Source organism: Tursiops truncatus, chromosome 2, assembly GCF_011762595.2.
Source record: "Tursiops truncatus isolate mTurTru1 chromosome 2, mTurTru1.mat.Y, whole genome shotgun sequence".
Classification (NCBI taxonomy): domain Eukaryota; kingdom Metazoa; phylum Chordata; class Mammalia; order Artiodactyla; family Delphinidae; genus Tursiops; species Tursiops truncatus.
Window position 1 is genome coordinate 53,834,626 of NC_047035.1, and position 27,230 is coordinate 53,861,855.

The following is a 27,230-nucleotide window of genomic DNA, read 5'->3' on the forward strand; positions in this document are numbered from 1 at the left end:
CTCTGGTTGCTCCAATTGACCCAAGAAATTGTCTATTCTGATTCTACCTCCTAATCACTATTTTCTCTTCAACTCCTTCTGAAATTGCTCTTTACAAGGTCACTAATAACTTCCATTTTGCCAAATCACGGTCATTAAAGAGTGACCTTCTACTCCATTTCTCAGTAGTATTGGACACAGTTGACTACTCTCCTTGAAACACTTTCTTGTCTTGGCTTCTGTGGATACACATTCTTCCATTTTGTTCTTCTAACACAACATTTCCTTTTAGCCTGGTAAGCAAACAAACTTCAAGTAGGGAAACTTAGACAGCTATTTCAGGAAAAGAGTGATTTTGAACTGTTTTGAAGCATAGGTGGTGTTTTTATAGGCAGCTGGGAGAGAGTACAGAATTCCATTTGGAGAGATTTTTCATATTCTAGAGCAAAGAATAGATAGATTAGTAAGGACTCAATACTGAACTTTTGAATTAATGTGTGTTAACTAAGTTGATTTTTTTTTTCAAGGAACGTATCAACAATATTCTACTTCATTTCTGAAAACAGAAAGAATTAAAATACTTCAAAGATAGTACTGATACATCTTAACCTTCTTTAATGTCAAGAAGAATGCAAATTTAAATGCATTTCAGCCGATTTTATTTTCCTCCAAATGACACTCTAAATAGCTCAGAAATGATAAATTGTGCCAAGTATTTAAAATGATAATTATTATTTCATTATCTTATAAAATGAAAAGCAAGAGATACCATACACAATCTACACATACTAAGAGGAAGAGATGGACAGAATGTTACTTACAAATGTCTAAAGTCAAAAAAAAACCTTTATGATACATGTCTGATTCTCAGTTGACTCACATGTCACTATAGCTCAGTGAGTCTTGCATCTAGTAGTTGGTCAGTAAATATATAACGAATCACTAGAATTATAGGGGAAAACACTTCAAAAAGAATTCCATGGTACCAGAAAACCAGTTCTCATTTTTCTGACAGTAAATATTTCAATAATGGGAGGAAAATCCTCACCATCTATAGAATTGCTACTTAAATGAAGGAACTGATTTCGATTATTGAATTCAAACTATTGTGAGTCCAATCCAACTAGTATTTGCAACTGTGGTAAATATTGGTGGGTACAAGGATGAATATTACCCAATGCTTTGTATTGAAAAAGACAAGGAAAAGGGCAAAAGTATATGATAAAATTTCAAGGCATAAACTTTTTAGATTCTTTGAGCTTACAGTTTTGGAAAGACCACCTTACTTTTTCTTAAGTGCAAAGTAAATGTCTAAACCTGTCAAAGATTACAAATTGAAATTGTTTTTTCCCTATTGGCTATCTGAAATGCAGGAGCTAATTGAAATGTGTCATATCAAATGAAACAATGACATAAGAGGTTTTATTGCAGCAGGAAGGGTCACGCTGGGATGGTCTGTGACCCCTAAGCAGAGAGGTAAGTACTTACATGGACTCACCTGAATGATAAGAAGCACTCAGGGGAGGCAGGCAAGACACCTCCCTGCTGACTCTTTATGGACATCCTGGCAAAACCTGTTATCTCGCACACTTTGGAAACAGGCACTTTGGTTTTTAGCTTCTCCAAGTAGAGCATTTAGGTGAAAGGAAGTTCAGGAATCTGTGCGCAGGTTATACTCCTTAAATCCCCCACAAACTATACATAAAATTTGCAAAGTTACTTACAATAACTTATGAGTGGGAATAATCTTCAAAAATGGTTATGAAACATGGAAAGATTAGAAGTGACTTAGAAGTTCCTAAAACTAGAGTCTTCTAAAGAAATACAAATGTAGATAAATGATGTCTCTCTCACACACACAAAACAACGAAAGTCATCTAAATTCTGATGGATCTGGTCAAGTTTTGAAACAAGAATTAGTATGATCTATTCCTTATAACTTCTATTCTTAGTTTCCAACCATTATTATAAAGAGAAATAAGACTTTATTGTCACTCTAGCAATAATTTAAGTAATATAAAGAATTTTATTATCAGTGATAATAAAGAAAGCAGGTTTACTATGTACCAGTTTAAAATGAGGGTTAAAAGACACACATAAGCAGGAGTAATCTCTGGATGTCACCAGGAAGTGCTGGCGATTTTTATCACATTTCACAGATGAGCACTCTGCGTATTTACCATGGTTTCTTGGCCCCCACAAACTTAGGCACTTGATTTTATTAGCAAGCCAAGAATGGTTTCATCTCTCAAGAGGGTTCCCCAAAGCTGAAACGACTAATGCATAAAGTCATGCTGCTGTTTAATTGATTTACAATGAGAAATATGCCTCTCCTGGGGGGTGGTATAACCACCCAGTTAGATCTAGACAAGAGTCAATTTCTACTCAGATGATGCTTGTCAGGCATGAGATCAGAACAAAGAAGAGAGATTAACGCAGGTAATTATGGCATCCAGCTGCGACTGGAATGATCTTGCCAGTGGGACTGGGAAACTGAAAACCCCTTGAATAGGATTCTCTTCCCCTAGACAGTGATTGGATAGGCACTGTCAATGTTCATTCATTGCTGGTGGGAATGGAAAATGTTACAGCCACTTCAGAAAACAGTTTGGCAATTTCTTACGAAGGTAAATATAATCCTATCATATGTTATAGGTTGGACTGTGTTCCTCTCAAATTTATATGTTGAAGTCCTGGCCCCCATTACCTCAGAATATGAACTTATTTGAGAATAGAACCATGGCAGATATAATGAGTTAAGATGAAGTCACACTCCAGTAGGGTGGGCCCCTAATCTCATATGACTTGTGTCCTTATAATAAAGGGACATTTGGACATAGACACAAATGTAGGGAAAATGTCATGTGAAAATGAAGGCAGATCTCCAAGTGATGCTTATATAAGCCAAAGAATGCCAAAGATTGCCAGCAATGCCAGCAACCCAGCAAAAGCTAGTGAGAGGGATGGAATGGATTCTTCCTCACAAGCCTTAGAAGGAATCAACCCTCCCATCACCTTGATCTTGTACTTAAAGGGGTTGGTTTCCAGTATCAAATCTAGTAGAGAAATGCAACTATAGTGAATGAGTACTATTAAAATGTTAAATACTGTTAAAAAAAATCTTTTTTGAAGAACTGTTTTTCATCATGGTTGTACCAATTTATATTTCCATCAACAGTATACAAACGTTCCCTTTTCTCCACATCCTTGCCAACACTTGTTAACTCTTGCTTTCTTGATAACAGCCATTCCAACAGGTGTGACCATGATCCAGCAATCCCACTTCTGGTTATATACCCAAAGAAAGTGAAAACAGGATATCAAAAAGATATCTGCACTCTCATGTTTATTGCATTATTTACAATAGCCAAGGTATGGAAAAATGTAAATGTTCATTGATGGATGACTGGATAAAGGAGATGTGAAATATATATATATACAAAATAAAAATATGTAATGATATATACCAAAATAGTAATAGATACAATATTTAGATTTGGGGATTTGGGATGCTTTTTTTGCCTGCTTCAGAACCTGGTTTCTTTGACAATACACAGAGAGTAATAAACATAAAATAAAAAATAATATATTAGACTTCATTGAAATTAAAATCTTCTACTGATTGAATAATTCCATTATTCAGCCTACCACACTTTTCTCAGCCTCTTGCAGAAACTCAAGAGACTAGCCTTTTCCTCATCAGATGAAGTGCTTTCATGATTCTTTTCAAGAGGGATTATTTTTTCTCTTAGCAATGTCATACGTCATACATTTCTGCTACACTATCTATTGCTATTATTCTGTTATTGTCTTCCTACTGTATTAAGGCTGTGCTCTCTTAGTATCAATGTGCCTTTGTGTTTTTCCTGTGGCACAGTCTGATTTTTAGTTCACTTTACCCTTTAACCTTTAAAGTAGAGCCAGTCAAAATTAAGTATCTATAATTCCAGATGTTCTCCCTATAGTTAGATGTTTCCATCAAACATAAATGATTACAACAAACATCATGTAAAGAAATTACCACTATTATCACATAGCAAAAAGATGAGCTACTGCTCAGCAAACTAAGCTGTCTAATCAGTATCTTGAGAATTATGTTTGTATGTTTATAATTTTGCTTTTCTTTTTAGTTCAGCTCTTCATGACACTGTTTTTGAGTGTTTGCTTAATATGATTTATTTAAACATGGGATTACGTGGGAAATATAATTGCTTAGCGCTTTCTGGAATGGTTTATGTAAGATCACTTCTTCCAAAGATCACAAGATGAGGGAGCTTTCAGATGTGTACAGCTGCTTCTACTTTATTCTTGACTTTCTGACATCCAAAGGGCAAACTGGCTCTTCTTTCTACATTGACTTCGTGCACGAGTCCTACATTTTCCAAATTATAAATGGGCTTTTTCTTTTCTTACAGGTGTGTACTTACAGATTGCAATTTATGTCTTTCAGTTTTTAAAATGGCCACACTTTTCTATAGTTAAGGCTCAGAGTTTCTCTGCTCCATATATTGAGGATTGACAAAGTGCCAAGAAAAGTAATTTTAGAACAAAGGAATGCTGTGGTTACATATGGTGTCATAACAAAGGATTGACTGGGAAAATTTTAAACACTCAAGAATTCAGGTAGGTATCAAAAATAATTAATCCTATTATTTAGGAGGTTTTTTTTTTTTTTTTTTTTTTTTTTTTTTTTTTTTGCGGTACGTGGGCCTCTCACCGCTGCGGCCTCTCCCGTTGCGGAGCACAGGCTCTGGACGCGCAGGCTCAGCGGCCACGGCTCACGGGCCCAGCCGCTCCGCGGCATGTGGGACCCTCCCACACCGGGGCACGAACCCGCGTCCCCTGCATTGGCAGGCGAACTCCCAACCACCGTGCCACCAGGGAAGCCCTATTTAGGAGTTTTTTATTGTCAGCCCTAAATTAATCATTTTCTGCTTCACTGTATAGGTATGTTCTATATTTCAAACTAGAAGTACAAAGAGGAAGTTCGCTCATATTCTCTTCCCTTCAAATTATAATAGGTTATGAAATTCAAAGAAAAATATAAAAGGCTGGTGGGAAGAACTCCACAGGTTTATGTTGAGGGAACATAAATCAGCAGAGTGGGGGCAGCTAGATGCTTCATCCCCACCCCCGCAGTCCATCACCACTTAGTTACTTGAGTCATTCATTTATGTATATGGATCTCAAGGTCTTATCTGTAAGATGTGCATAATAATGACTGTCTGCCTGAAGAAAAAGGGTTGACTCTTTCAAAGTTTGTCCAAACATGGGATTTTGTGAAGAGAAAAAAAACCCATCAATTTCAACTTTATAAAAATAAGTGAGAAAATAAGTATACAAAAGAACCTCTATACAAACTTACAAAAGTAACGTATAATATTTATGTAGTATATACAGGATAAATTCTATGCAATGGAAATTATAAATTTAATATATATTTTATATAAATATATAACGTAGACAATCATCTATCCATCCAGCCATTGGGAAAGAAACAATGGAAGAAAATTTTCTTGTATTAACATTGGTTCTCACTGAGTGATAGGATTATGTACAATTTTCATTTTCTTATGTTCTTCTATATTTTCCAAATTTTCTATAGTGATTAAATATTCTTTTCACTAATCTTTTTTTTATTCATCTTGGTATATACCCACATCTGAAATTATATATAATAATAATAAATAGTTAGAAGCTAGGTCTTTGGGAATTTAATCATCTAAGAGGTGGGTGTCTTGATGATTCTCAATAATGGGAGAATTGTTAAATAAATTATTTTATTAGTCTCTTTCCATAGGAAGATAATGTAAAATAAATGAATTGATGAGTACTAAATAAAATTAAATTAGTAACATAAAATAAGTAAAATATATCATATATGTATTATATATGATACATATAATGCACATATGAGAAAAATAATATTGAATTTTTTTTCAAATATTTATTATTGTAATCCTATAGTTATAAGTTTCCATAGGGAAACAAAAGTCATCATAACATGAAAATTCCTAATTTATCTCCTTCTGATATTAAAAATGTGGATAAAATAGAAATAAAAATTAGGAATTGCCTGATTAGTTTTACTTTTTAGGACTCTCTTTTAATGGTTAGAAAAACATTAACCTAAATTATTTAAACATATATAGGTAATTTAAAATCTCTCAAAGTAGTTGAACAAAAAAGTCTATATATATTTAAGATGTTTCATAGGTCCTTAAAAAAAATAAATGGACATATGGCCCTTAAAGAGACTTTCATATTTAAATAATATTACCCTGAATCAACAGCTTATTCTCTAGGTTAATACTCTTTTGTCTATGGGCAAGAAAATTTCAGTTGTCATTGCAAGACAGGATGGGAGGAGACATGTACATTCATTTAGCTATTGAAACTTTTTAGTCATTTGGTTCTATGAATAAAGATTCTTATCTCTTATAAAAGAAAACAGTGTCACTAGTACTAGAGGTGTAATAGTAGACTTGTATGTACTGGAGACAGATAGATAGATAGAGACACATAGATATGCACTGTTTACACCCAGCGTAAGGCTTCATTCAAAGGGGTACAAATAATACTAATGAACAATGACTAATAAACCTTGAAAAATGTTAACAAAGTATAGTCCTCTAAAAGAAAAGGCAGAGTAAAAGGGAAAATTGTATTATCTGAAAGAAGGGAGGGGCTTTGTTCCTTATGCAAAAATATGTGAAAAATTTTCTCCCAGAAGTATAATGTTGTCATATATTTTTTTGAATAGATCTTTACTGGAGTATAATTGCTTCACAATACTGTGTTAGCTTCTGTTGTACAACAAAGTGAATCAGCCATATGCATACATATGTCCCCATATCCGCTCCCTCTTGAGCCTCCCTCCCACCCTCCCTATCTCACCCCTCTAGGTCATCACAAAGCACCGAGCTGATCTCTCTGTGCTGTGCAGCTGCTTCCCACTAGCTATTTTACATTTGGTAGTGTATATATGTCGATGCTAGACAACCCTCAGAGTGTGAGAAAATATTTGTAAATGAAACAATGGACAAACAAACAAACAAAAAAACAACAGACAAAGGATTAATCTCCAAAATATACAAACAGCTCATGGAGCTCAATATCAAAAAAAACAAACAATCCAATTAAAAAATGGGGCAGAAGACCTAAATAGACATCTCACCAAAGAAGACATACAGATGGCCAAGAGGCATATGAAAAGATGCTCAACATCACTAATTATTAGAGAAATGCAAATCAAAACTACAATGAGGTATCGCCTCACACAAGTCAGAATGGCCATTATCAAAAAATCTAGAAACAATAAATGCTGGAAAGGGTGTGGTAAAAATGTTGTCATAATACTGAAACAAAATAATACTAGATTCCTCCTGCAAGTTAAATTGAATCCAGATCAAACTGTTTGACAAATTCTATAGCAGGAAGTATTTGAACTATTTAAACTAACTTATATTTTACTTCTAAATATGTGTTTATATCATATGATAACTTTGGTCTCTATGATACTCTCGAAAAATTGGTAGAATTTATCTTATTAAGTGTTTTATTTCTAACTTATCATCTTCCCATCATGTTCTTTTTCTTGCTTTTTCAAGAATATTAATATGTTCAAATGGACAAATTTAGGTTCTAAATATAATACAAGAAGTGTCTAGATAAGGTAAGATGAACGATAAAGGAAAGGCTTCCCTGGTGGCGCAGAGTCCACCTGCCGATGCAGGGAACACAGGTTCGTACCCGGTCCGGGAAGATCTCACATGCCGCGGAGCGGCTGGGCCCGTGAGCCATGGCCGCTGAGCCTGCGCGTCCGGAGCCTGTGCTCCGCAACGGGAGAGGGAGAGGCCACAACAGTGAGAGGCCCGCGAACCACAAAACAAAACAAAAAGACCTAATCCTGATTTTGTTTTATATTCAGCATTCCAAGGCAGTTCAAAGTGACTTAGTTTCATTTGCCTTTGAACACCTATAAAAGGCCTTTGCATTAGGTTGGGGCGTTCAGAATGTTTGCTGACTGAATTAATGCTATATGCACAATACCTTTTATTGGCAAACACAGCACTACCATATTTAGAAGATTTTGTTCTGTTTGCATTCAAAATAAATCAAAGCAGGCAGCTACAATACAAGTATGATAGAGTAGTCCAATGTGTCTTCATTAGATAAAACACACATGCGCTAATCAATGAAACTATTTTAATATTTTAATTATTATTTCTTGTACTATATATATTTAAAGCTGTTCTGCATTGACTATAATCTTTAAAAAGGATCAACACTGAGAATATTGATTTGTTTTATTTTTTATTAAGTTGACTACCTTAAATGTTAAATTTCTTACATACATAAATGCAACTATAGAAAGAGATGTTAAAACAATCAATAAATACATTCATAAAACATATTTAGAAATGTCTGATTTTCCTGGAACTAACAATATTAGAAGATATAAGTCAAAAAGAAAAGCTAACTCATAATGTTTTAATATAAATAATGGAAATCTGGCCTGTATAAAAACTAAGTCTCACAGTTGTATATTTTACTTGCCGAGGAAAGCTGCATAAATATTATTTAAATCATAATTATCTGCCTGATGTGAAAGACTGCCATATTTTATGCATGAGAGAAGAAATTATAATAGGGAGAAAAATGAAAATATTTTCAATTCCTAAAATATATAGATTTTCTTTCTGTAACGCATTCATAAATAGCACTTTTTCTTGTAATTGATTAACATTTGACTGGGTTTCCTAATATTACAGTTCTGTTAACAAACAAAACCTGCATAATTTGTGCTGTCTTTTTCCCATCAGGCATGAATGTAATTATCCCTTATCTTTCAACACAGCCAAGCCCTGTAAATATAATTACAAATTTTTATGTTTACTCAAGCATAAAAAACTCATAAAATTAATATTGTATTTATCCTCTTACCTTTGTCAGTCATTAAAATGCACCAGGGATTTCTTGAATTCATCCTCTATGACTAGAATTAATTTTTACCTTGATTTTCAAACTTTAACAAAGGAACTTACATGTATTCAGACTTGAGGCAGTTGTTAGAAGTTTGTGCTTCTGCCATTCATAAAGACTAAATTTGGATTACAACCCTTAAAGACTAGAAAATTGGAAGTATTGAAATTAATTTGGAGGACCATGTTTAATCAATGTACCAAAGCATGTCACTCAGGGAAATACATACTAGAATAATATTTGAAAAATGGTCCTATGGATTTTCAGGTGTCTTTACTTTCTAATATCTCAATATGAAACTATAAATTATATTGTGACAATAAAATCTCATGAAAGGCCTTTTCATTGCAAGAGAAATAACCAGCACCTTTTTACATGCTTTTTAAAACTTCAAGTGTTCAATAAGTGAGTACCACCCCTAATAACAACAAGAACCCTATGTTAATAGACATATGACATTCATAAGACACCTATGAATAGACATTCATAAGACACCTATGAATTTTGATGAAAACTGAAGGGTAGCCTCTTTTTACCTGGAAAAATTAATCATCAATGTGATTTGCATAAAACTAGGTGCCAGCCTTGATGTTTGCCATGCTTTTACTTTTTGGTTTTACTGATAAATCTTCATTCTGTATTAAACACAGGAAAACTGCTATATTGGATATTTGCCTGCCTCAATTTGCGAAGCAACCTACAAAGCTTAAATAATAACCAACTTATGGGATAGAACTTGCTTAAGGGGAAGTATTATTATATCTAAGATATAAGAGCTACTTCCAAGGATAATTTAAGTGTTAATTTATATTACTCTATAGTATTTTTTATGGATTTTAAACCATACATTCTATAGAATCATGTATTAATTGGATACTGGTAACTAAAATCTCTAGTTTTTATTTACATTTCAAAGAATTTAATAAAAACCTATAGAGGTCCATTTTGTGCCAGGTTCATTTCAAAGCACTTTACAAATAATACTTGTTCAGTCTTCATAACAATATTATCTCCATTTTGCATACAAAAAAAAACTGGGGCACAGAGAGGTTATGTAAATTGTTAAGGTCTATATCAACACACAGCTATGAGTGAGAAAGTGGCTTTCAAATAGAGGCAGTCTGGTTTCTAGAGTCCATGAACTCTATTCTGCTTCTGAGTCACAAGTTGAGAAAAACTTTGTTTCTAGCTTTTGCTCACTAGTTGTTCAAATTCCACTACTATATTATGCCTGTATTACTTTTACTCCCTCTGAAAGTGGTAAATAGTATAGAGGTGTAGCATGTGCAAATCCACTTATTGATTTATTTTAACAAAAATCATTGGGGAAATCATGACAACAGAGCAGAATTAATCTAATGGTTAAATTTGTATTATGATTGAGAAGATACCACAATATGTCTCAAATTAAACTGTCCATGTGGTTTTCTGCCACTTACTTCAGTTTCACTTTGTGCTTGTTTCTAGCTTCTTGAGGAGAACTTTTAGGCCATTAATTTAGGGTCTGTCTTTTCTTAATCTAATGATTTAAAGCCATACATTTTCTCCTAAGCACTGCATTAGTAGCAAACTACATATTTTGATACGTCATGTATTCTTGTTATACGTCGTATATTCAGATCAAAGTATTTTCTAATTTTCTTGTGATTTGTTTCTTGACCCATGAATTATTTAGATGTGTTGCATTTAGTGTTTTCCTAAATAATTTATTGTTAATCATTTCTAAATAAGTTCCATTGTGGTCACAAAGTATACCACGTAAATATGTTTTTTGCCTTTTTACTTTTAAAATCCATTAGAAAGGTGAATGTTTGCCAGAGGGTATTTGATTGACTTTGAATGTAAAATGAAAACTACTTTACTTAATAAAGTCAACTTTCACATATTAATATTTGATATTGCAGGAGTGAAAATCGTCCCCAATTAAATGCTAGCTGAATGAGTAACCAACTAACTTTTGTTCTCTTTATGTGGGCTGCCATGAAATATGAGTGCAGTTTCATAATTTTTGTTTTTATGTTTTGAGTGATGGTCAGCCTTCGAGTACAAGATAGAATTGTTGACTTTTATATGCTCCAAAATATTCAATACTCCAGACGGAACTGACTGCATTTGGTGTTTCTCAGGGATGGCCCGAAGCCCACAACACTTCTAAGCCATTAATGTCATAGCATATTTTTCTTTTTAAGAATAGAAGAAGAATATGCTGTGACCCCAAGGGACTTATTGAACATATGGGTATCTTCCACTGTAAAGAAAAATGGTTTTTACATGCAGAAAGGGTTTTTGAAAATCTTAAGAAGGAGGAAAATTCTTATATATTGCTAGTTGGCCTCCCCATTGTTACTAATGAGAAACATTACTTGTCTTTAAATAAATAAATGCCTGCTGCTAAACACCCTGCAGCACAGCTACGAGGCTCACTGGTGCCTAAGTGGGAAACAACTCCATCACAAATCAACCTCATCACAAGTCTGCTCAGCAGACTGTCTGATCCTTTCCCTAAGGTCTGTATCCTCTGGTCCTGAATAGGGATGTGGTATGCGACACAACAGCCACACTTAAATTAGACAATCCCAAACCAAACTTGCTCTTTAAATTTGGTGAAAATCCTTCCAGCTTTATCATTCCCTGATGTGGTAAGTGACAAACAGAAGGACTTTTTTTCTGGATAACAAAAGGAATATTTTTTAATCGAAAGTGTATGATATTTAGAAATAGACTCACAGACATAAAAAACAAACTTATGGTTACCAAAGGGAAAGGGGGGGAGGAATTTGGGATTAACAGATATATGCTACTATACATAAAATAGATAAACAATAAGGACCCACTATAGCACAGGGAACTATATTCAATATCTTGTAATAACCTATAATGGAAAAGAATCTGAAAAAGAATATATATATATATATATATATATATATATATATAAAACTGAATCACTTTACTGTATACCTGAAACATTGCAAATCAACTATATATCAATTAAAAAAGGGTATGATATTTATTATAAAAATCATAAATTTGTCTATACCTCTTTAAAGTGTCATAACACCTCCTCACAAATGTGTTGTAAAAACTAAATAAGATAATAAGTCTGAGAACAATTTGTAAACCACATTATAAATGTTAGTTTATCTTAAACTTTCAGTTTCAGTAAAGAGAGAGCAACCACTGAGGATATACACTAAACAACATCTCCAATGTTTATGAAGTAGAAATTTTAGTCAATAAATAAAGCTATTAAGTAAATTTATTATTTTAATGAAGATTGGTTTTAAATTTACAAAATATGTCCTGTGATATTAAATCAAATCCTAGAAGGATAACCTAATAAAGAGAATTGCAAAAATTTCTAAATAATCTCAATCATATTAAAACAATTTTGGAACAAAACAAAATTTTTTTTAAATGAAAGAGATATTTATACCACGCTATGGATAATTTCATTTACACAAGGCTATTTAAAAAAAATTCTAAAATTCTAAAATTTTAATAGGTACATTTTATATATTAATATAAATTGTTTAATATTAGTTTTAGAAAAAGTAGCATTTCATAACACATAGTAATCTATATCTTAGGATATAAAAACATATTTTTATACCAAGGCAAATTAGTAAGTGATTATTTGTGCAAACATTTTATGTGATTTAAATTTACCCTAAAACATTAGTAACATATCATGCCTGTCCTCAACTTCATCTAATCCTTGTCCCCTGTTTTATAAAGTGATCAGTGTTGAGCTGGCTATATGCAAGTCCAGCAGATAAGCATGATAGATATAAATTGTTTTCTCTTTGATAGACTTGTTAGTTTAAGAAGTGTTAGAGCTAGTGTGAGGAAAGAGTTTTGCTTGCTTTTCTAGTTTAAGCACAGTTTGAGCACTGGAGATACCAAGGGGAGGCTGTTGCTTTATTTGGTTATATATGCATAATGCTAAAACCACAAAAAGTTGCTAAACGGTTCAACTTTCACCCACTGTACAGCTTACCTACCTAGTACTTAAAACTAATCCTTGAAATTCTATCTTTTTCATCTTTTTCTCATTGATTGATGAAGTCATTTGAGCTAGTTCTCTTTACTGACTATACGTCACAGCCAGTGGATCTGTTACCCTGTGTCACATTTTGTAAGACCATGACTACCTGGGGTTATTTATTCTAGACAATAATGTTCTTAAAGACAGGCACAGCCTCTAATTTCTGTATCATGATACATCACATCAATTTAATGATCATTACTCGGTAGTCCACAATGTTTACCCTCTCCTTGGGGAACTAATTCTCAGCAAAGACAATTATATCCTTGAGAAGATGACAGCAGCATACTTGATATATCTAAAAGAGTATCCTAAGTAAGCTATTTTTCCTAGAGATGACTTTCTAGAAAAAGAATGTATTTATGAAGAATCTGGAATTAGAAGTGTCTCTAATATGAAAGATTTCATTTGTCTAGTATTCTGAATACAGAAATATTATAGGGAACTTTCTTATAGTACTTTATCCTATTCCAGATTTACTGATGCTGGCATATTGTCTCTTAGCAGTCAAGAACTGATGGATCCAGATCTTAATTTGTTATAAAAAGACATGACTTTAGGCTGTTTTGTTCTGTCATTATCCATTTCTTAACTATCCAATGGAGTGGTTTTATTTTACTCCAGAACCTCTTGTCCATTGTGGAGTAATATGAACATCTGCTGCTCTGCAAAACTAAAAAACCTTTTAGGCTGTGTAGCCCGAATATCTCATTTAACTAATTAAACAGAAATATTACAAATTTGGCATTTCATTGAATGAGAAAATCTCCCAATACATCATCATTTCTCAGGAATGAGAAATTCTTCACTAGATATTTTTCTGCATAGTTTGTAAGCTTATTCAAAAAATCCTGAAAGTTGACATAATTCATATTAAGTAAATCTACAAATTAAATCAAATAAATGAATACAGCACATTCATTTAATAACAATGGTAATATAAATTGCAAATCAATGTTTACAATAGCTAGTTAATTTAGAACATTAGAAACATCTTAATGATTAGTATTGAGAAAATTAAGTAAACTAGTCTGACAAAATTTTCATTCTTCAACAAATTATTTTGCTACTGGGGATAGTGAAGTATTGACCAGAGGATCCTAAAGTAAAGGAACAGTGGAAGGAAGTGCTATCAACATGAAACACTATATTATCATTCCTATAGTATTTTATAGAAGTTTAGCATAATTATATTTTTAATTTTTATTTTCATAACCTTTATTGAATAATTTTGTTAGAATTTAGTGATGCTACTTCAGAGGTTAGTTTTTTATGTAAAAAGTTTTGGAAGTTCTTAATTTTAATAAACAATATTGGTCTAATACAAACCCCTGAATATTACACTCAATTACTTTTATGCTTTATTTTTTAAAGATTAGAACAATGAGGATAAGGTTGCCCCCACATTATCCTAAGCAAATAAATCCATTAGTTGGTAAGGATTCAAGGAATCAGGTAACCCCATGGTATAAGGAAAATTAACATCATCTTCCATGTATTCACCAAATATAATTTTTCTTTGTACAGTATTTATTAACTTCCATTGGTATCCAAATAGACATAGTCATTAATAGGCTGTAACTTACTTTATGATTGCACAGGTTTATCAGGTATTACTGAAGTTAGCTTTTAGGAAAAAGCCGTATATTAATGACTCATTTTAAGTTTCAAAAGCATTTATCAAGTACTTAACAGAAACAAACCATGATGCTTGCACTGGATACACAGAAGACAAAAACATTGCCTCTGCCTTCAAAAGCTTACACGTAATAGAAAATATAGTACAACAAATATATCATTTCCAATATGATAATGATTAAGCTGGAGATCTGCATAGGGTTCTATGGGAGAGCAGAAGAGCATAATGTAGAACAGGGATGATTCAAAATTGTGATCAATAATTACTTCTAAGCTTAAGTTTCCCCAAATCATTAGAAAATGAAAAGCCCAGATTTTGAAATCAGGTCATTCTAACATTATGGACCACACTGTAAACCACTCATTATATTTAGGGAGTTTGGGATTGACATGTACACATGGCAATATTTAAAATGGATAACCAACGAGGACCTACTGTATAGCACAGGGAACTCTGCTCAATATTATGTAACAACCTAAATTGGAAAAGAATTTGAAAAAGAATAGATACATGTAAATGTATAACTGAATCACTTTGCTGTACACCTGAAACTAACACAACATTGTTAGTCAACTATAGTCCAATATAAAATAAAAAGTTAAAAAAAATCATTTCCATATAATTAACATTTTTAAATTCTAAAGATGTAAAATATATTGTAAAGATAAATACAAGATTCAATGTTGAATTTCATCTTGTTGATTTCAAACAAGTATTCCAATAATTTTGAATACAAACTTTGTTACCTTTTGTCTTAAAAATCTCTTCCCATCTAAAATCCACAGTCTAAGACAGTTGCATTTTCTTTTCATTCTGAAAATTTACTCTTCCAAGGAAAGTGTAATATAGACATCCTCTAGGGATTTTTCTCCACTTTATCCCAGAGAGATTAACACCCAATATTCTATTGTTTAACCCACTGCAGATAGCCAGTACATCACCCTCTTACTCTAATTCTCTTTGTCAAATGCTTCAAAAATGACCATGTTTATAGTATTCCCCTAAAATTACAAGGCCAATTATCTAACTTTCTTCAGGGCCCTGAAGTTTTTACTTATTTGGCAGCAAATGTATGCAAATTTATTATAAGCCTCTCAACTAATTTAGGGGAAAATTTTTTTCAACACTTTATTCTTTCCTTAGAGGAGAAATGGAAGAAATATGATTTTGGTAATTGTCCTTCTTCAAGATATCTGCTATCATTTTCACTGTAGATGTGCTCTTTTTTCTCCCTTTTTGCTTTCTATAGAGTTGAATATAAACATTTCATTGCCATGTTGTATTTTTCAACTTAAGGCTCAACTAGTTTTAAGCTTTGTCTTTCCTGAGATGATCCAAATAGGTTTTTACCAGCATTCAGAATTTTTCACTAGGTACTTTCAACTCTATCCATCTTTTCTAAATGTTATTTAGAAATTTTCCAATTTTTTTTAAAAAAATTATTAGATCTTCAAAGAATTCCCATATAGTCCTACTGGTTTCCATAGTCACTCTTCATATTCCTGAATGTACTCCCAATCAATCCCAGCCATCATTCCATTACACACAGACACACAGATGGACACACACCTTTCTCATTGGTTTCAATACCATGGATCTCACTGAGCAATCTGTAGTATATACCTGTAATTCCATCACTTGTGCTCTCCTTTTATAGCACTAATTCTCTTCCACTGGAATTTTACTCTCATGTTGAAGATTTACAAAAATAAATTCCCTTTATTAAAAGCTTCTTTAGAGTAGAATTTACCTCCCCATTGACATAATTCTACTGCACTGCAATGGTACACATGAAATCATTTGCTTTCTTTTTGTTAATTTTTTGTTCATTGGTATTCAGACACCCGAGGCCATAAATATTATTCTTTACCAGTTTTCTAGTTATTTTCATTAGGAACTGGCAAAATACATCTTCCTATAATTTGTTTTATACTATGTCAAATGTATTTCCATTATTCATAACTAGGGCTGAATGATCAAATTGGGAGTGGAGCAATAATTCAGACTAGAGTGGATGATATTAAGAAGTCTAGGTAAATAGTTGGGGCATCAGCAGAATATGGAGGTAGGGAATAGTGTTGGGAAAATATAACTAAAAACAAAAAATTTCTCCCAAACCAGAAAACCTCTCCACAGAGGTAGAAAAAACAAAACAAAACAGTTTTGTTATTGAATAAGCATTAAACCAAGATGTGATGTGCATCACAGGCAATCCACCAAGAGATTGCAATGACAGAAAGAAATCTCACCCTTCAAATAGCCAAGCAGGTCCAACCCATTATATACATGTTCTCAAAATAAACAATAGGGCTTCCCTGGTGGCGCAGTGGTTGAGAGTCCGCCTGCCGATGCAGGGGACACGGGTTCGTGCCCCGGTGCGGGAAGATCCCACATGCCGCGAAGCGGCTGGGCCCGTAAGCCATGGCCGCTGAACTTGTGCGTGCGGAGCCTATGCTCCGCAACGGGAAAGGCCACAACAGTGAGAGGCCTGCAAAGATAAACAATAAATAAATAGACTTCAATTAAGAGGTATTGACAGCATCCATTTATTACACAGAGTTCATCCTAAATTCACCTGGTAATTGGGGTGACTATCTGTGTTAGTTAATTGACTCTAAACAAGAAAAAATACACTGTCCCTATATTTATGACAGGAAGTAAATAGTTTTGCAACATGGAGCCAGGCGCCTTGGAAGGTAGGCTCCTACACTCACAAAAACTGGGGGTACTATCTTCTTTGAAGTTTATATTTCAAAGATATGGTTCCTAAGTCCTTCAGAAAGACATGCCTGGACCAGCTTTTATAGTTTTTAAGAGATTTGCAAACATTTCAAAGACCCAGAGAAAGAACTTACAACTAAAAAATTTTTAATGTAAATGCTCTTAGTAAAGGGCATGGAAGGAAATCTCTTCCTTTGTTTTCACTGGGAGAATTAAGCTCCTTATTTTTATTTTGCATTTGTCTTTATAGTAGGCAAAGGTATCCACAGAAAGGCTGAACAGTGGAATTAGAAACTGGAGTTTAGGAACTAGGTTATGGTGCAAGAAAACAAAAATAACCTAATTACTGAAAATGGGGTACAAGATTTGATAAGGAACAAAGGAAGGGCCCATTTTGGAAGTGGGATAAGAAAGAGAGATACTAGGCAAGTCAAGTTAATTTAGAAGTGTGGAGCTACTGGTCCAGAACTTCTTCCATTCCATCTAACTAGGAGAAGGCTTGGTCCTAGAACCTGTAATGGAGTGAAGCTGCATGAGTCACTAACCAGATCTGGGGTGTTTTGAAGGGTTTGGAAACAGGGAGCCAAACATATTTGTATTTCTAATACACAGTTTTATAGTTTTAGCTAGAATTTTCTCTCTCCTTTCTTAAAATTTTTTTAATGGAACTTTATTGGAACATAATTGCTACACAATACTGTGTTAGTTTCTGCTGTACACCAGAGTGAATCGGCCATATGCATACATATGTTCCCATATCCACTCCTTCTTGATTTTCCCTCCCAACCTCCCTATCCCACCACTCTAGTTCATCCCAAAGCACTGAGCTGATCTCCCTGTGCTATGCTACTGCTTCCCATTAGCTATTTTACATTCAGTAGTGTATATATGTCTATGCTACACTCACTTCACTCCACTTCCCCCTCCCATCCGTGTCCTCAAGTCCATTCTCTATGTCTACATCTTTATTCCTGCCCTGCAACTAGGTTCATCAGTACCATTTTTTTTTTATGTTCCATATATATATATGCGTTAGCCTACGGTATTTGTTTCTCTGTTTCTGACTTACTTCACTCTGTATGACAGACTCTAGGTCCATCCACTTCACTACAGATAACTCAATTTCATTTCTTTTTATGGCTGAGTAATATTCCATTGTATATATGTGCCACATCTTCTTCATCCATTCATCTGTTGATGACACTTAGGTTGCTTCCATGTCCTGGCTACTGTAAGTAGCAGCAGCAATGAACATTGTGGTACATGTCTCTTTTTGAATTATGGTTTTCTCAGGGTATATGCCCAGTAGTGGAATTGCTGATCATATGGTATTTCTATTTTTAGGTTTTAAAGGAACCTCCGTACTGTTTTCCATAGTGGTTGTATCAATTTACATTCCCACCAACAGTGCAGGAGGTTTCCCTTTTCACCACACCCTTTCCAGCATTTATTGTTTCTAGATTTTTTGATGATGGCCATTCTGACCGGTGAGAAGTGATACCTCGTTGTAGTTTTGATTTGCATTTATCTAATAATTAGTGATGTTGAGCATCTTTTCATGTACCTCTTGGCCATCTGTATGTCTTCCTTGTCAAAATGTTTATTTAGATCTTCGGCCCATTTTTTAATTAGATTGTTTATTGTTTTGATATTGATCTCCATGTGTTGTTTGTATATTTTGGAAATTAAACCTTTGCTGTTTCATTTGCAAATATTTTCTCCCATTCTGAGGGTTATCTTTTTGTCTTGTTTATGTTTTCCTTTGCTGTGCAAAAGTTTTAAGTTTAATTAAGTCCCATTTGTTTATTTTTGTTTTTATTTCTGTTACTCTAGGAGGTGGGGCAAAAATAACTTGCTGTGGTTTATATCAAAGAGTATTTTTCCTATGTTTTCCTCTAAGAGTTTTATAGTGTCTGGTCTTACCTTTAGGTCTTTAATCTATTTGGAGTTTATATTTGTGTATGGTGTTAGGATGAAATTAGTGTTCTAATTTCATTCTTTTACATATAGATGTACAATTTTCCCAGCACCACTTATTGAAGAGAACTGTCCTTTCTCCATTGCATGTTCTTGCCTCCTGTGTCATAAATTAGGTGACCATATGTGCACGGGTTTATCTCTGGGCATTCGATCCTGTACCATTGATCTATATTTCTGTTTTTGTGCCAGTGCCATTCTGTCTTGATTACTGTTGCATTGTGGTATAGTTTGAAGTTGGGGAGCCTGATTCCTCCAGCTCCATTTTTCTTTCTCAATATTGCTTTGGCTATTCGGGATCTTTTGTGTTTCCATACGACTTTTTAAATTTTTTATTCTAATTCTGTGAAGAATGCCACTGGTAGTTTGACAGGGATTGCACTGAATCTGTAAATTGCTTTGGGTACTATGGTCATTTTCATAATATTGATTCTTCCAATCAAAGAACATGGTATATTTCTCCATCTGTTTGTATTGTCTTTGATTTCTTTCATCAGTGTTTTATAGTTTTCTGAGTACAGTTCTTTTGCCTCCTTAAGCAGGTTTATTCCTAGGTATTTTATTTGTTTTGTTGCAATGGTAAATGCGAGTGCTTCCTTAATTTCTCTTTCTGATTTTTCGTTGTTGGTGTATAGGAATGCCAGAGATTTCTGCGCATTACTTTTGCATCCTGCAACCTTACCAAATTCATTGATTAGTTCTAGTAGTTTTCTGGTGGAATCTTTAGGATTTTCCATGTATAGTATCATGTCATCTGAAAACAGTGACAGTTTTACTTCTTCTTTTCCAATTTGGATTCCTTCTATTTCTTTTTCTTCTCTGATCGCTGTGGCTAGGACTTCAAAAAGTATGTTGAATAAGAGTGGCAAGAGTGGACATCCTTGTATTGTTCCTGATCTTAGTGGAAATGATTTCAGTTTTTCACCATTGAGAATGATGTTGGCTGTGGGTTTTTCATATAGGGCGTTTATTTTGTTGAGGTAAGTTCCCTCTATACCTACTTTCTGGAGAGTTTTTTATCATAAATGGGTGTTGAGTTTTGTCAAAAGGTTTTTCTGCATCTATTGAGATGATCATATGGTTTTTATTCTTCAGTTTCTTAATATGGTGTATCACATTGATTGATTTGCATATATTGAAGAATCCTTGCATTCCTGGGATAAACCCCACTTGATCATGGTGTATGATCCTTTTAGTACGTTGTTGGATTCTATTTGCTTGTATTTTGTTGAGGATTTTTGCATCTATGTTCATCACTGATATTGGCCTGTAGCTTTCTTTTTATCTGACATCTTTGTCTGGTTTTGGTATCAGGGTGATGGGGGCCTCCTAGAATGAGTTTGGGAGTGTTCCTCCCTCTGCTATATTTTGGAAGAGTTTAAGAAGGATAGGTGTTAGCTCTTCTCTAAATGTTGCATAGAATTCGCCTGTGAAGCCATCTGGTCCTGGGCTTTTGTTTGTTGGAAGATGTTTCATCACAGTGTCAATTTCAGTGCTCACTATTGGTCTGTTTATATTTTCTATTTCTTCCAAGTTCAGTCTCAGAAGGTTGTGCTTTTCTAAGAATTTGTCCATTTCTTCCAGGTTGTCCATTTTATTGCCATAGAGTTGTGTGTAGTAATCTCTTAGGATCCTTTGTATTTCTACAGTGTCAGCTGTTACTTCTCCTTTTTCATTTCTAATTCTATTGATTTGAATCTTCTCCCTTTTTTTCTTGATGAGTCTGGTTAATGGTCGATCAATTTTGTTTATCTTCTAAAAGAACCAGCTTTTAGTTTTATTGATCTTTGCTATCATTTCCTTATATCTTTTTCATTTATTTCTGATCTGATCATCATGATTTCTTTCCTTCTGCGAACTTTGAGATTTTCTTTCTTCTTTCTCTAACTGCTTACGTGTAACATTAGGTTTTTTATTTGAGATGTTTCCTGTTTCTTGAGGTAGGATTGTATTGCTATAGGTTTTGGGTCATCGTGTTTTCACTGTCATTTCTTTCTAGGTATATTTTGACTTCCTCTTTGATTTCTTTGTTATTTAGTAGTGTATTGTTTAGCCTCCAGGTGTTTGTATTTTTAATGGTGTTTGTATATTTATCTACAAATAACTTTTTAAAGAGCTGGCATATTTTATGCATTCTTGCATGTCTGAGAATGTCTGTTGCATTCATATGAAAGACAAATTAGCTGGGTAAAATAATTAGGACAAATTATATAAATATTCCATTACATTCTGGAACTTTAAAGAGAGAATGTCTGAGACCAATCTTTTTTCTTCAGTAATGTTTTTTCACTCTGAAACCAATAGATTTTATTCTCTACCTTTAAAATACAAATATTTGTCAGACATATCTAATTTGTGGCTCTCTTTTCATTGATTTTTGCCTAGAGCAAGGTGAATTTTCAATCTGGGCAGTCAGATCTTTTTCAGCTTATGACTATTTTCTTCAGTATGAGGTATTATCATTTCTTCTTTTCAGTTTAATTGTTCTCAAGTACACAATTATTTTAAAAAATAAATCAAGAAGCTTTTTCCTCCATATTGATCACATTCTTTGCCATTGTTTCTTCTCTTTGACTTTTTCTACTGCATCTAAGTGTGTCTCTCAAGTTTGATTTCTGCAACTCTGCTGTTCCAGAGTGACAATTCTCTCCTTAGGGTCATCATTGTTGGTTTTCACTTTCCTGCTACATTTTTAGTTAGTTTCAAAAATCCTTCCTTGGGTTATTCATCTCTCAATTTAATCTTATGTTATTTTTATTTCTGCATTTTTTTCTCCTCATGACTTTCTCCTATTTCACAGATGGAATGCCTTGCTGCATAGAGTGGATAATAACAGTGTATTCTCTGAAATTTCCTTTAAGTTTCTTCATCAGAAAAATTTTGGAACTGTGTCTTCTTTATTCATAAACATGATTTTTCCATTTTCTGGTTCAACAGTACTGTATTTTAGCTATAAGTTTCATGTGTGTGTAAACATATCTATATACACACATATATACATACACACATATAATCTTTCCTCCTTCCTCTCCTCTCCCCCTTGTTCTCCTCCTCCCATCCCTCCCCCCTCTCTCCTCTTCTTCTTGCTCTCTTCCTCTAAACTCATTTTCAGGGGAGTTAGATCTATTTATATTTCATATATAACTACAAGTGGGATATATAGTTAAGCTTCATCCTGTTTTGCTGTCCGTTTGGGTGCTGACCAGCTTTCAGTTAAATACTTGCTTTTTGGTATTCATTTCGTTCTCTTCTGACAAACTTATAAGTAACTTATCCTACCCCTCTGCCTAGTTCTCTGATATTTTGAACTGAGTACATGAAAACATACAATGTCCAAAATGCTTTGCTTCTAGGGCTCTATATGTTCCACTACAGTGGCTGGCTTGGGAGAATTTAAATACTCATAAAGAAGCCCAATCCTGGCAGCCCTTCTCTACCTAAAGCTCTGTTGTATTCTGGATGTTACAAAATATGAAAGTCTATAAAAACGAGACACTGAGAGGTGAAACTTGAGGTGAAAGAAAGCAGTACTTGGGCCCAATAATAATGCAGAAATAGCATAGAAAAAGTATGGTTGTCCAGATTTGTATTTGGTACAGCTTGATGTAGACAGTGACCTCAAGTATCTTTATTGAAATGGGCTCTTTTTTGAAATTAAGCCTGGGTTCCTGTAGGAATTTTCTTCATTTAGCTGTCTGTTGATTTGTATTTTTGTCTATTCATCCCCCTAAGTTTTAACTGCATTTAAGAAATATTTGTGCTACTCCAGGTTCAGCTAGACATGGTTTTCAGTTTCTACCAGATCAATCAGGGAGTTGTTTTACATGGTGAATGGATATGCATGTACAGATCACATGAAAACCAAGCCCACCTGAGATTTTGGAAACCATAACTTAGCATCATATTAAGATAGAGAAGAAAAAAATATTATGCTAGACTATATATATGTATATGTATAACTGTCATATATTATGTGTTCTTCATATGTGACAATTCACTCAGTGATTCATTTATCAATAGTTTATTGAGAAACTATCTTATGCTAGGTACTATTTCTTTGTGCTAGGGATATAATAGTGATAAAAAATTAAATTCCTTACTTTACTGAGTTTATAGTACAGATTAACCAAGTAATCACACTAATGAATATTAAATTAGACATTAAAATAAGTACTTTGAGTGAATGTTTCATAAAGCACCAAGTAGGGGATGTGGTGGCAGGTGGGGATTAGAAAATATATCCCTAAGGAAGTCGCCCTTTGATCTAAATTTTGAATAAAGAGTAGAGATTACATAGGTGAGCAGTGTGAAGGAGAAATACAGAGGGAACTGAATGCACAGAAGCCTTGTCAGTGCAAAGCACTGTTCTAAGTGCTTAATTGCACAGGCTTTTTTGAAGCTTGTTCGCTTGTGGTGAAGTCCTGTTTTCCTTTTTCATTATAGGTATTTAGGGAGAAATTGGGAGTGACTAAATGAAGACAAATTTTCAAATCAGAATTCTAGTTTTAATTCAATTTTATGTAATATAGCAATATCTTAAACACAGTTGAGTGTCAATGTGAGATAAATATTGCACATGCATCTATAATCCTGAGTATTATTTTACCTTTCAGAGCAAGCAAATATAGGTTCGCTAGTTTTCACATCATAGGGTAATTTTAATTCTCCTGTTAATTTTCTTTTGATGGTGGAAAACAAACTGATGTTAGGGAAAACTTATTTGCAAAAATAAGTTAATTTTAAGAAAGTCTTTTCCCTAGACTTACAGTCTAAAACTAATATAGACAAACCCAAGTTAAAGAGATGTTTAATTCAACCAAACCTGGATGAATTTACATTCTAATTCTAGACAACCTATCAACATGATGGTATGTAAACAGCTCCACAGAGAAACTAGGTCACATCTTTCACGTTTTAGTTTCACAAGTAATGTAAAATTTCAGTGATTAAAGTTCAAATGCTCCACTCAAATTAGCCTTTGTAAATACTAATGTATTCAGGGAAGCCAGGATTGATAATGACCAAATAAACTTAAATAAATTTTCATTAAATTGTTTTTTTATGTTTTGAGGAGGGAAGTGGTGAATTTAAAGCAAGGCCCCATCATAGGCAATAATATTTAATGACGCAGAACCCAAAACATGATTACTATTAGCTACAGTGTAATAATTGATGTTCATTTACAAAATACCTTTGGAAAAGAGAGAAAAGTTACACAAAATAAAATCTCATATATTAAGCACACAGACCTGCTCTTGACCATAGCCTTCCTTATCTTATAGGGCTTTAGGCACACTTGTATGTGTGCATGCGCGTGTGTGTGGATGCACGTATGTGTGTCGTTGGGGGTGAGGACAGTGGTTATGAAAACAAACTTTGTGGACATTGGTTGTTTTTGATACTGAACTCTGACCCTCAAAACATGTTGGGACTTAAGGACCAAGTCTAGTCAGAGCTGTGGAATAGAGGCAGAAGATCAAGTTCTATGGTGCAGAAATCTGGGTTAAGTTCTACTTCATGATGTATTCCTAGTAGTGTGAGTTATGAAAAAATTATTTTCTTCTCTGAACGTCAGTATCTCCTCTATAAATCGGGGTTAAAATTTTTGTCTACTCATTATTTTTCATAGGAATTTTATGAGCATTGCATGAGATCAGAGGTGTGAAAGTATTTTGTTGATGGCCATGTGTCACATAATTGCTTGCTTAACCATTAAATGTGAATAGTTGCCTCTACTGTGCCTTTTATTCCTTAGCCATAGGGCTTGATGCTCTGGAACGTTCATGAATATTATGAGGGAATGAAGAGACACGGTAAACCAGATTTGAGAAATGTTTTCCAGGTATACATCTATAAATTAAATAATCTTTCTATTTTCTAGACTTAGACTTATCTAGCATACATTTTATGTGGTTACATATTAACTTTAAAACAAGACTGCAAACCTCCTGAGAACAGGGACCTTATCTTTTATCTTCCATTCAAGAGTACATATACAAAGAGCTTAATGCCATCCTTTTGATGGATTGATTTAAATACATATTATCTGTTGGTATTTATAATTAAAGTTTTCTGAATATAAAAGATAATATATCAGGGATGCATCTCTCTATATTTGGAAAACTTTATTTGTAAGGAATTTATTCATTTATTTATTCAACATATTATCTATTGACCATACATATGAAAAATTTTACCAAAAAAATTCATTCTTCTGGGAGTTCCATTCGATGAAGGGGCAAAACAGCTAAATAAACAATTGCAGTTAAATGTGGCAAGTGCTATGGGGGTGATCTGAGAGCACAGAGGAGTGATGTTAAATGCAGGGAGAGCAAATGGGTATCAGGGACGGCTTCATGGGGGATTTAAATCTTCAGTCAAGAAAACAAATAGGATGAACACTTCAGACCAAGATGAGTGAAAATATTCAAAGAAACAGAAGTAATTTTTTTCTGTGGCTGAAACACAGTGTAAATCTGGATGAGTAATTGAAGATAAAGCTGAAGAGGATAGTTAAAAGCTGAGATGATCAAGAGACTTCTGTTATGTTGATTAGTTAAAACTGCAAGATTTCAATCAGGGTAATGACACCAGCAGATGTGCATTGTATAAAGTGCATTATGACAACAATCGATATGAAAGGTAGATTGACAAGGAAGGGATTAAGAGGCCATCGCAGTAAAACAGACCATAAAATGATGGAGGCCTAAAGTAAAGTACTGGAAATGTGAATGAAGGAGGATGGACATACTTAAGCAATAACTAGGGGAGATTCAAGCAACTACAGGATCTGCAGTTGGATAAAGAAAGAAAACTAGAATTACTCTCAGGTTTCTAGTTTGAGCACCTGAGTGTTTATGTTAATCACTAAGACAGAAACTGCAGTAGGCATATATTTGGTACAAAGACAACATAACATAACAAAGATAATGTAACATCTTCAGAAAAGGTAGATGTGAAATGTGTATGAGACATTTTGATAAAGATAACTTTTCCCTCAACACACAAACACAAGCAAATACTCAAATACACTTCTTTTACTCAGACACACAAGCTTGGAATTTTGCCATTTGAATGCCAAGAGAGGTACTTCATTTTATCTGGTACCCTGGAAAAGTTAGACCTTCAACCAAGATTATTTCTCTGGTTCTCAGTTCAAAATATATTTGGAAAATGTCTAAGCAAAAGTTAAGAGAGGGCTTCCCTGGTGGCGCAGTGGTTGAGAGTCCACCTGCCGATGCAGGGGATATGGGTTCGTGCCCCAGTCCGGGAAGATCCCACATGCCGTGGAGCAGCTGGGCCCGTGAGCCATGGCCGCTGAGCCTGCGCGTCCGGAACCTGTGCTCCGCAACAGGAGAGGCCACAACAGTGAGAGGCCCGCGTACCGCAAAAAAAAAAAAAAAAAAAAAGTTAAGAGAATCACCTCCCATAGCCCCATGACCAGACATAAACAACCAGTTGAAATCACTGGTATCTTATATCAACCTGTCATATCACCAATAAGGCATCAACTCCTGGTTGTTTTCTTGGTTGCAGTCTGGGTATGGGATAGTGTAAACTCTCAAATGTGCAGTGGTGAGAGAAAAGAGAATTTTCTCAGAAAGAAATGATAGGTATAAAAAGAAATGCCTGGTTTTTCAACAAATGGTGTCAGAACAACCAGACATCCACATACAAAAAAATGAATCTAGAGACAGCCTTATACCTTTCACAAAAATTTAACTTAAAATGGATTATAGGCCCAAAGGTAAAATGCAAAACTGCAAAACTCCTAGAAGATAACACGGAAAATCTAGGTGACTTTGGGTTTGGTGAAGGTTTAGATACAACACCAAAAGGATGATCCATGAAAGAAAAACTTGATAAGTTGTATTTCACTAAAAT